We start from the raw sequence: 11,733 nt of genomic DNA, 5'->3' as shown, positions 1-11,733 counted from the left end.
GAAGAAGTTAACATTTTACTGTGTTTCACCCTTTTTGTTATAAAGGTGAATAAAAGGAGGTGTGATTGAACCCTGCAAAAATGGCTAATGATGGGAGAAGAGATATCATTCTCCAACTGCTGCTATGATGGGTGTGACAACCACACAACACCGGTTGAGCACAAGGCTAATTGGTGGAATAGCTCCCCCCTTCCAGCCTCTCCCATCTCACCTTACTCGAGAGTTTTATCAGGACAAGTGGGGACACTTTGAACCAAACAAAGCCACTTTTATTTTCTAAGAATGCCTTTGCAGCCTGCCTGGGCCAGGAGGCCTTCTTGAAAAATGCAGACTATACTAGAGGCTGGTGCTTTGCACAATGCCGGCTTCCCTTTAAAAAAAAAATTGCAACTTCTACAAATCAAGCAAAGTGGGGAGCCTTCCTCAGGAAGTCAGATCTGAAGGGCTTCCTTCTTTTCCTCCCACCAGAAATGCTTTCTTGCTTTTCAACATTGTGACCGACTGGAGGTAAAAAAACAGTTCTTCCGCCTTATCAGTAAGGCAGCAGCTTCGTTTGGAAAGCAAGGGCCACGTTTGCTAGCAAGGGAGGGCTGGGAACAGCTTCTTTAATTTCTCTCCCCTTTCCCCCTATCAGCCCCCCTGCCCGTCCCAATACACATTGTTCAGTTGTGGAACAAGACAATCCAAGCTCTGCGTTGGAATTCCCTAATCTCAGCAAGTCTGGGACTCCAAAAATCACATTTCTTTGTCTGGTGTCTTTGGTCCCATTCGGCGATGCCAAGTCGAGTAGGTTTCCACTTGTTTTGTTAGCCACAACAACCACAAAGCTGCAGCTGGCCGAAAGCCAGCCAGAGGGGGAGGGAGGGGGGCTCCCCCGTTTCTCCTGCCTAATTCATCTTGACAACCAGCAGCACTGCAGTTTCTGATTTCTTCCTTAACTCCTCACGGGGAGAAATACACAGGCAAATATATACACATCAGAAAGAGTTCAGGGTCTCTGCACTTGCCTCTTAAAGTGGCACCAATCTCTCGTCCTCTCTCATCTCCAACATTACAAGAAAGTTACCCTTCTGGCGAATATGCTAAGAATCTTACTCTTTGCTTTTGAAAAGCAAGATTCTAGGCCTCAGGAGAATCTTTAAAAGACATCAGTGTTTCCTTCTAATTTGTTCAGTTATTAATAGGAGGATTCCTGTTGGGTTTTAGCCGCTGTTTTTACATAAAACTTTTGCATAAAAGCCATATGGTCACTTTGAAGGTATTGTTTAGATTTTAGAGCGCAAGGCAACCTACCTAACCCTTTGCAGGTGATCTGTACATCTGCTTCATATCTGTCCTTTCAATTTACCCCCTTGTTGAGAGTGGCCGTATGTTATGTTTCTTCCACTGCTGTTAAAAAATCTGCTGGGTTCTACCTTGGGAAGTGCAGTGCTGCCTAGTGGAGCTGCTCTCCTGATGAATGTATAGATTACTAATAGCTATAGATCATATCTCTTGGGTCCTCTACCAGAGGCCTCGGAGTTTGAGGGTTCTGCGCAGGATCTGAGCTGTTCCTAGCACTGCGCTCTTCGGGACAGAGAGCAGTGATGTTGCTCCTGGGATCTGTTGGAGCCACTCTCCCAGCTTGGGAGTCACAGCCCTGAGTGTTCCTACCACCACTGGGACCACTTTGGCCTTTCCTTTCCACATCCTCTCTAGTTCCTCCTTCAGGCCCTGGTACTTCTCCAGCTTCTCATGCTCCTTCTTCCTGATGTTGCTGTCACTTGGCACCGCTACATCTATCAGTATTGCTGTCTTCTGGTCTTTGTCTACTACCATGATGTCTGCTTGATTGGCCAGTACCTGCTTGTCTGTCTGGATCTGGAAGTCCCACAGGATCTTAGCCCTGTTATTCTCCACGATCTTCTGTGGAATCTCCCATCTGGACTTGGGGGGGTCTAGCCCATACACTGTGCAGATGTTCCTGTACACAATGCCAGCTACTTGGTTGTGCCATTCAGTGTATGCTCTTCCTGCCTGCATCTTACACCCTGCCGCTATGTGTTGGACTGTCTCTGAGGCTTCTGCACAGTCTGCACCTTGGGCCCTGTCCAGTGTGGTAGACCCCTGCTTCTATGGATCTGGTGCTTAGTGCCTGTTCTTGTGCTGCTATGATCAGTGCCTCAGTGCTGTCTTTTAGTCCAGCCTTTCCAGCCACTGGTAGGATTTCCCAATGTCAGCCACCTCATCTATCTGTCAGTGGTACATCCCATGCAGGGGCTTGTCTTGCCGTGGCACTTCTCTGCTTGAACTTCCTCTCATGACTGCTGCTGCCTGAGGCATTCTCTCAGCAGCTCATCTTTGGGTGCCATCTTACTGCTGTACTCCTGGATGCTCTGAGTTTTGTCCAGGACAGTGGCTTTGACACACACCAGACCCCGCCTGCCCTCTTTGCGGCTGGTGTACAATCTCTGGGTGTTGGACTTGGGGTGGAAACCTCCGTACATTGTGAGCAGCTTCCGGGTCTTCACATCGGCACCTCCGTGTCCTCTTTTGGCCAGCTCACTATACCAGCAGGTATAGATGTATACATATATATAATTTTTATTAAATAAATTTTTAACAAGATAAAAACAATACAAATGTTAGAGAAGAAATAAAGAAAATAAAAATAGTGAATAGATAAGAAAAAAAAAGGGAAAAGAAAGACAAGATTACAAAGCAGCAGCTTCCAATCTTCTTAACAGCAGTTATACATTCATTTATATTTTACCCTCTCTTAAGATTACGTCATAATTTCCTTCCCATAGTCTACCTTTTCTAATCCTCAAACCCATAAATCGCAAACCCATTTTTTCTTTCTTCAGCAAAAAACTAACAACTATAGATTCTGTGGGGTTCAGCTGAGCACCTACGGAGCGTTGTCCTTTTTGGGAATCGTCGTTTCATATGGCATCGTGCCCTGAATGTAGTAGCCTTTCCCCCCATTTTGACGTGCTTGTTCATCCCTCCCATGTCCATGTTCTGATTGTATATGTCCTTGTAAAGTTTTTTTTTCCCCCCTCATCATCTGGAGCCAGACTTCCTTGCAGCCTTGGGCTGACCACATCATCACCGCCTGCACGTCTGCTTGGGAGTATTTGACAGTCCTCCCCAGGAATTAGAGGAGTGTCTTCTGACCCCAGGAACTCATCATCTGACACGAGCCTCAACCATTTTCTTGTCAACAGTACAGAAGTGGTTTCCCATAGCCTTTTTGCAGGTTTGGTTTTTGGAATTCCTTCTCCTGGATGGGTTGTTTTAATTGTGCCTGCTGATCCTCACCTGCCTCTGTTGTAGATTATTCTTCATTTTCCACCCCAGCAAAGTGGACCCTATCAAAAATGCTCATTCCAACTTCAGGTTGTTTTCAAGGATCTTGGAGCTCTTGAACCCTCCGGTTGCACCAAGGTGGTGATCCCCAGCAGGGCACTTGCAAACGGGTCTGCAGAGTGCGGTCAAAAATGGCCACAACAGTGCAATTGAACCTCTGTGCCCTGCTTGCAAATATTTTAATGGCCCTGCTCTCTTGAATGCTTGCACACAAATGTTTTTCACAGTTATACAGTGCACTGTTTCATTGCACTTTTTGCAACCTGCTAGCTGGGAAAAGGCAACCCAATGGAAGGCCCTAAAATTGGAGATAAATAGTATTACAATGCGTACCATTCTTGGTTAGAAACAATTGCATCTTAAAGTACAGGTTTTTCATTGTCATGGTTTTTCGTTGCTGTGTCAAAAGAAGCGATCAGTAAAGAGTATATTATAAGGTTTTGCAAGAGCCAAATTTGATGGAAGCCTAAAAAAAAAAAATTGCCAGATCTCAGGAAGGAAAAAAAATAAGTTACAAGTATGTTACAGGTTTGTTAAGATGCAAATATGCCAACAGAGCAGGTGTGCTCTGTTGACTGAATCACTACAGATTTCTGCAATAACGGAGAAGGTTATAAATGAGACCTTTTTGAGTTTTCCAGTAGTTCAAGCGCTGTTGTTCTTGCTATTTGGCCTTGCTCTTATGGGTGAATTTGTGTAATAAAAGGAGATACAGTTTAAAATCTGCCACAACTGCTACATACTCTAGCACATCCAACCTGGAAAGATTATTTTTTCTTCCTTTTTTCCCTTCTCAAACTATGGCATTAACACACAGTGGGAAAGAAGATTCCCCCTGCCCCCTTCCCACCCCCTTCGGCACGCTTGGAATGGCTGATATGAAGCCTGAGGCGAGCGTTGGGTCACAGGAAGAGAAGAAAAGCAATTCTGGACAGCAGGCATACTTTATCCAGCAGCCAAAAAATAACAACCCAAAATGAGCACAAGCATGTTTTTAAAGAGAGGAAAGCGCCAGCCAAAATCTACCTCTCTTAGGAGTGAATTTAACACACCTCTTTGGTTTACAGAAACAAAATAGAATGACTCACCCACCAATCTCCTGCAGACTTTAGTTCATTTATTCATACACACCCTCCATAGCCCAGCTTGGCCAGATAAGTGTCTCTGGAAAGGCCCTCGGGGTAGACTACCTCTGAACAAGGAGTTTCTGCCTAGACATTATGGCTAAGAGAGAATTAGAAATGTACTTGCTATCAAGTCAGGGCATGAAATACAAGTAGTCCTCGATCTATGACCATTCATTCAGCGACCGTTCAAAGTTACAATGGCGCTGAATGAATGATGGTTATGACTGGTCCTCAGAGTTCCAGCTCTGTGATCACAGTCTGGGCACTTGGTGACCTATTTGTAATTAACAGCCGGTTGCCAAGCACCCCACGATCACGTGGTGGCCATTTGCAACCTTCCCTGCAGACTTCCCCAGAAAGTCAATGGGGAAGCCAGCAGGGAAGGCTGCAAGTTGCTGGGGTAAGTCTGCCTCACCTGTGTGCCCTCCCCCAGCCCCTCTGTCCTCGTGCTACATACGGCCACTTGCACACCACTGTGCACCTTCCCCAACCTGTGCAGTGCCTCTTGCACACCCCTTACACTGCGCGCACACTCCTCAACCTGCACGGCACTTCCCTTGCACCTTCGTGCACCCTCCCCCCAACCTGCACAGCGCTTCCCTTGCATCCTCGCTCACCCCCTTGCACCCTTCCTGACCCGCATGGTGCCTCTTGTGCACCTCGCGCACATTCCCCAACCCATGTGGCACCTCTCGTGCACTCCCTCACAGCCTCCGTACCCAGCAGCAGCCACTTACCTACCTGCTGGCCTGGGACTTGCAATTTCCCGCCAGCTTCCCCACTGACTTTGGTTGTGGGAAGCCAGCAGGAAATTGCTTCACCTAACAGCCATGGGATTCAGTTAACAATGGCAACCGAGATGCGGGGATTGCTGTCGCTAAGTGATGCGGTCGCACTTTCTGACTGCATTGCTTAGTGATGGAAATTCTGGTCCCAATTGCCGTTGTAAGTTGAGGACTACCTGTAATCAAATCCTGAAAAGTCTACTCTTGACTGGCCCCATGGTCTCAGGCATAGAAAGACACACAAGCTGACTTTGCTAAACAATCTGTGTGTGCAAGGATGCTTGTATACCCACCCCACCCTAATTCAACTAGTGTGCAAATCTTAGCCTTTTCTGCTTTGGGCCAACAAGCTAGAACACCATGCAAACAGAAAAGCTGTTCAAGCCTTCTTTGTTTGTTTGGAGGGAAACCATTTTAAGAGGCAGGATCTTTCTGAGCGGGAACTGTGGGGCAATTGGCCTGGGCCCCACAAATAGAGCCCTCTCCCATCCAAATAGAGATTCAGTGTTTGCAATGATGACATGGAGTGATACTTACCATTTTAGGCAGTAAAACTGATCAGTGAAAGTATAGTCCCGATAATTACTGTATTTCAGTGTTGGGTTCCCCCCATCCCCTGACATGCACACACACTTACTGGAGCTATGGCTTTCAATGGACCCCTCCCTCCCCCATAGAGAGGGAAGATCCCCATCATGCTGGCTGGGGAATTCTGGGAATTGGCGTTCACACATCTTGAAGTTGCTGAGGTTGAGAAACACTGGTCTGCACTGTGAAAAAATGGATGGAGGTGGGTGGTTCAGTTAAAATGTTGCCGCTAGGTCTGAGTCTGCCACTGTCCTGGCTGGAGGATGTGAGAGTGGTCTGTTAAAACACCAAGCAGAACAGGCTGAACATCAAAAGCAACAAAGCTAGTTAATGCCCAGATGGGAGATCACAGGAAATCTCAGGGCTGTCAGCTGAACTGGGAAGTTTTAAAAAATTGTGAGAAAAAACAGAGGCAAACTACTTCCAGGGGTGTCCTCAGGGTATGGTGAAAAAAGTCAAGATGGCCAGAATAGTGCAATCAAAACTTGGTCTGTTTTTTTATGTGTCTTGTGGCCACCATCTTGACTTTTTTGACCACCCCCTGCAGATAGCCTTATCACTTCTGTATTAATGCCAGGAAAACAATTGTGAACGTGTCCCTGAGTTTGATCCAAAGGAGCCATCGCCTTTTTGATATTCGAACATTCAGAAACAGAGAAGCTGCCTGTTCCTTTTTCATTTCTTTTATCCCCCTAGGCCAGTTCAGCTGACTCTGATGGGCAACAAACCTGCAGAAACATCCATTCTTCCCATGAGCAGCTGACCCTCCACTGCATTTCCACCCAGAAAGGCAAGCATTTTGAAGTTTTCTGCATGGAAAATGGGTGTTCAGCCCCTGAGCTCTATTTCTGCCCCACTGCTGTTCCCAGAGCCCCCACTGCAAAGTCTAGAAGGGTTTCTGTACGGTAAGCAGAAATGACAGCCGTGGGAGCTTTTGCTGGTAAATTTCCACTGGGAAAGTTTAACTTTTAGTGCATTGATTCCATTCCAAGAGTCCACGCAGAAGTAGAAGCTTCGAGAACGAGTGTCCTGACCAAATACTCCTTTGTTTTTTTTAACAAGGGGGAAGAAAAGAAAGCTACACAAAGAATCCTCTTATTTCAGCTGCCTTTTAAAATCAAGAAGCTGGGAATTGTGAAGGCTGGCGGAGTCTTTCTAAATCACCTTTGCTTTAGTATTCTGCACACGGTTGGTGCTGGCGCATTAAAATTTCAGCAGCTGACACAGAGCAGGATCAAGAGACAATAGGGAGAGAGTTGCTACTCCCACCAGCTGTAACTTTCCACTCCTGCCCACGAAAACTCAGCTGGATGGCGAGCAGCATCTAGCAGAGCCTCAGAGAGACTACATTTTGGGACTGTTGGGCAGATTTAGGGAAGTTAAGGCAGAAACACGCGCTTCCTATCTGTGAGATGTGCTGCAATTGCAATTCTGCTTTAGACCTACTCCTGAAAGAGAAACACCTGATGTCAAAGTAGCTTAAGGTTTCTTTCAATATGATACTGATTTTGGGAGGAGGGGGCTTTAAGTCAAGACTTCACTCCTGGTGACTACCTGGACAAGTCCATGCGCTTTTCTTGGACAGATTTTTGAAACTGATTTGCCATTGTGTCCTTCCTAGGGCTGTGAGCGAGGGCCTGGCCCCAAATCCCCAAACTGGCTTCATGCCTAAGGCAAGACTAGAATTCACTGTTTCCCGGTTTCTAGCCTGGTACTTTAATCACTACACCATACTGGCTCTTATTATACTGATTACTAGGTTTTAAACATTTATGTAGTTCCCCCTCAAACTTATTAACCAAATAGTACAAATTCATTGACCAAAGAAACTGGTTGGGTACATTACAGAGAACTATTTTTTACTGGAACCTTCACAGTGTTAAGAGAAACTTTTGATCAAAACAATTAAGGCACATTATCATTGGTTCTGTTTTCATTTTTGGGTTGCATGCATAAATTTAATTTTGCTGTCTCAAGTATTTTTCCCCAACTATACATGTGCAGGTGAAATGAATAATCTTTTAGGTGGTTTGAAGACTATGTTAACTGAAGAAAGAAGAGAATGACCAGCAGCAAGGTAGATAAGATCCAGTTGTAGCAGCCATGGGTGCACCATTGGAAGATCTGAAGGACCAGGTTAGGGTCAGATCATCCTGGAGGTCTATTTATATAGTTGGTAAGAGTTAATGCCAACTTGATAACACATAATCAGTCAATGAACGGATGCATAGCAGGACAGTATGTAATAAAGCCAAGCTTTGTTTTTAGCTGAGTTCTCTCTCCAGCAAACGGCTTCCCAAACATTCCAAACTTTATCCAATCAACTTTGCTGCCACTGCTACAGGATTCTAAATGTGGATTTTCAATAGGAAGGGATAGAACCTTAAATTAGCATCGTCTCAAGAAAATAATCTCTGCACTTCGTGTCTTTGGTGACTGTGTTCCTCTCTTCCCTTCCAGCTCCCTCAATTCCCACTAGGCCTTGTTAGAGCAACATATTTAAGTCTTAACATGCTTTAAGTCTTAACATGACTCAACTCAGTACTGTGCCAAGATCTGTCTTCCAGTTTCTCCAGTGTTTTATTCCTTTGCAAAAGAGCCTTCTGTTTTTCTACACAATTATCAAATTGCATCAAACAATGATAGCCATGTACAGGTAAATCAAGGGAAGCTATAGGGAAGATACAACAAGAGCTATTTTTTATGGTCAGAGAAACCAAGACCAGAAATAATGAGTGTAAGTTGCAGCCACCTAGATTTTGTTTTAAAGATAAACTTCCTGATGGTAAGATCTGTACTACAGCGGTACAGTCTCAGTCTCTGAAGGTTTTTATAAAGAGGCTGGACAGCCAGCCATCAGGGATGCTTTAACTGGGTTTCTTGCACACTGCAGAGGGTTGGACCTGGTGTTCCTTGTGGTCCCTTCCACCTCTACATTTCTATGATTAAGTTTAAAACAACTTAGGATGGTGTTTTTGTACTTACTATATTGCTGAAAAGCGGCAATGTTGCAAGATTGTGATTTTTTTCCCCTCAAGATATTTTTTCATCTCACTGTAGCCTCCCTGGCTGCCCATTTCTCAGCCTGAACACCTGTTGGTGACCCATCACAAACCCAAATGCAAGAAGCAAATTCCTTTGCTATGAGAATTTCATCAGTTTTCTTGTCCTTTGGGGGGAAAAAACAAAAGCTATTTGTTTTTCAAGGAAACATTCTGATAGAAAATTATGCAGAGCAGGGTTGCTAATGTAGCTTCAGATCAGTAGGATGTCTTCCCATCTGTTCTGGCTGAATCTCTCTTTGCTGTTTGAGAAATGCTGATGAGCAGAGTGAAGAACCAGTTGGTTGGAGAGGTTCATATGTTTCACCAGATCAGCCAGTCTGACTTCAATATATTGGAATAGTTGAGATCAGATCACAATCACAGATGATTGGCAAGCATCTTGAAAATACACAGGGAGTGATTACCAGAAGTCAGCATGGATTTGTGGAGAACTAGTCTTTCTAGGTTAATTTTAGTTTTGATCAGGTAGCCTTCTTAGGAGGAAATGCTGTGGACACAGTATATCTTACCTTCAGCAAAAAAACTGAGAAAGTACCCAATTAGCAAGGTAATTAAGTACAGGCTGGGTGGTCAAAGAGATATATATCTGACTCCAAAATTGTATTCAGTCTATCAATAATTCCTCATCAAATTGGAATAAGATATCAAGGATGCCACAGGATTTATTTAGGGCCCAAAACTCTTCAATATTTTTAATTACTGACTTGGATGAAGAGAGTGAGGAAATGCCAACCAATTTTACAGATAATACAAAATGCATTATAACAATAAATCTCCGCAATCTTGCTTTTTGTTTTAATGGTCATTGTATTGTTTTTAATTGTTGTTGCTTGTACACCACCCAGAGTCACGTTTAGTGAGATGGGAGGCTATATACATTTGCTAATTAAAACAGTTTTGATAGGAGAAGGAGGCTAATGATTTCCTGCCCCATCCTCCCAATTCAGTTGGCCCTGACCCTGTTAGCCTTAGGAGGACTCTAAAAACTTGGTTTACTGTTGAAAGATCTGAAAAACCAGGTTAGAGATTGTCAAGGAGAAAATCTACCTGTGTGGTCACTAGGAGTTGAAAACGACTTGATGGCACATAATCAGTCAATCAATCAATTAAAAACTTGGTTTTCCCAGGTGTTGGACCAGGATGGCAGATGAGCCCATCCTTGGAGCTGGAGGGTATGTTTGATGGGCACCAACTGTATACTGTTGTTACATCAATTTTGGTTTGGTTCCTGTTGATACTCTTGGTTTTGACTGCACTTTTAGTCTTACTGATGGATGTTGCCTGGAGTAGTGATCAAGTGAGTTGGGCAGCCATTTAAATCTTCCAACTAACTGAAGGAAGTTAATTCAAGGTAAATGCAAAGCACTTGACTTTAGGGAAAGTGAATCTTTCCCTAAAATGGATAAAATGGAAGATACATGATTACACTTTTGTGACACAACTTGGTAAAAACACATGGACATTTTTGTGCCCATTAAAACAAATGCAAATGGGGAAATAGCCTATTAGTAAATCCACAGTGTGAAAGTAAACTACAGCATGAGTGTGGGAGGAGAAAAAATGGACATCGCCCACCAGCTCTTATGCCTTTGCATTTCTCAAGTTCTTGCCCTGATCACTCAATCTTTCCTACTCCCTGCATTACAAGCTTCAAACATAAATTAAAAATGTGGCTACACAGCAAAGACAGCCCCTAATGTGAAAGAGATCCTATTTCTTGATGTCTCCCAATGATAGGGTTGCAATTTTTGGTTTCTGGGGGGTAGGGGGAGTATAATTATTGCAGCAAGTATGTTAAGCTTCCATTAGGTTTTATGTTACTCTCTTGATTAAAAAAAAAATCCCAAGCTTCTCAAAAGTACTGAATAGCCAAAGATTGCATTTCTGATGAGAATGCTGGGTGAATCTGTCAGTAATTCTCATCAGCCCGATCTACCTAACAAGGTTGTTGTGGGGGAAACAGGGAGAGTGCCACGTACACTACTTGGAGTTCTTTAATGGAAGGTGGGGCTATACCTCTAACCCAGGCTTTCTCAACCTTGGTGACTTGAAGGTCTGTGGACTTCCACTCCCAGAATTCCCTAGCCAGCCTTGCTGGCTGGGGAATTCTGGGAGTTGAAGTCCACACATCTTCAAGTCACCAAGGTTGAGGAACCCTGCTCTAACCAACATGTCACTGCTAGGTCCCCTCAGACCACAGAAATCCCAAAGCTAGAGAGATTGCCTTCAAGGTAGACTAGCAAGATTTCACACAAGAGTTCAGCTCTTTAAAGGGTCATAACGCCTGGGACACTAATACACAGATGTCAAAAAAGCCTGTATGTATTTCCAATACAGTGATTTTATTGTGTGCTGCAAAAATAATAAAAATCAGTATTCAGTTTTGTATTTTATTTTTCCCCCTGTGTGTCTGAACCCGTCCCCACAGCTTTTCTTTGAAAAGATGAAAGAAAAAAAGAAGGGCCAAATGCCATTTTTAAACAATATAATTTTGGCAGCATGAAAAAGCTTGTGTTTTTAATTCTTTTGTAAACAATTTAATGGCTCAAAGTATCTTTTTATTCATCATTGTACAAGTATTACAAAAACACACGTTATGAATAAATTAAATCATATTCAAATAGGCTTAAGGGTGGGGGGTTTTACAAAGTTCCACCTACCCCTGCAGAAATATTTGCCTGGAGCTTTATAAACTGCTAAAATGGAAATAAAGCAGATGACATATTTTTAAAATTAAAAAACAAAACTATGCTCTTTTAAACAGTCTCAGAATGAAGCAGCAAAGCAGAACCTCACAGTATTTCCCTCTTTTGGATA

This window comes from Python bivittatus, unplaced genomic scaffold, assembly GCF_059951505.1.
Source record: "Python bivittatus isolate LINGU-HERP-01145 unplaced genomic scaffold, Pbiv_v1 ctg000580_np1212, whole genome shotgun sequence".
NCBI lineage: Eukaryota > Metazoa > Chordata > Lepidosauria > Squamata > Pythonidae > Python > Python bivittatus.
Note: the sequence above shows the minus strand (reverse complement) of the source record.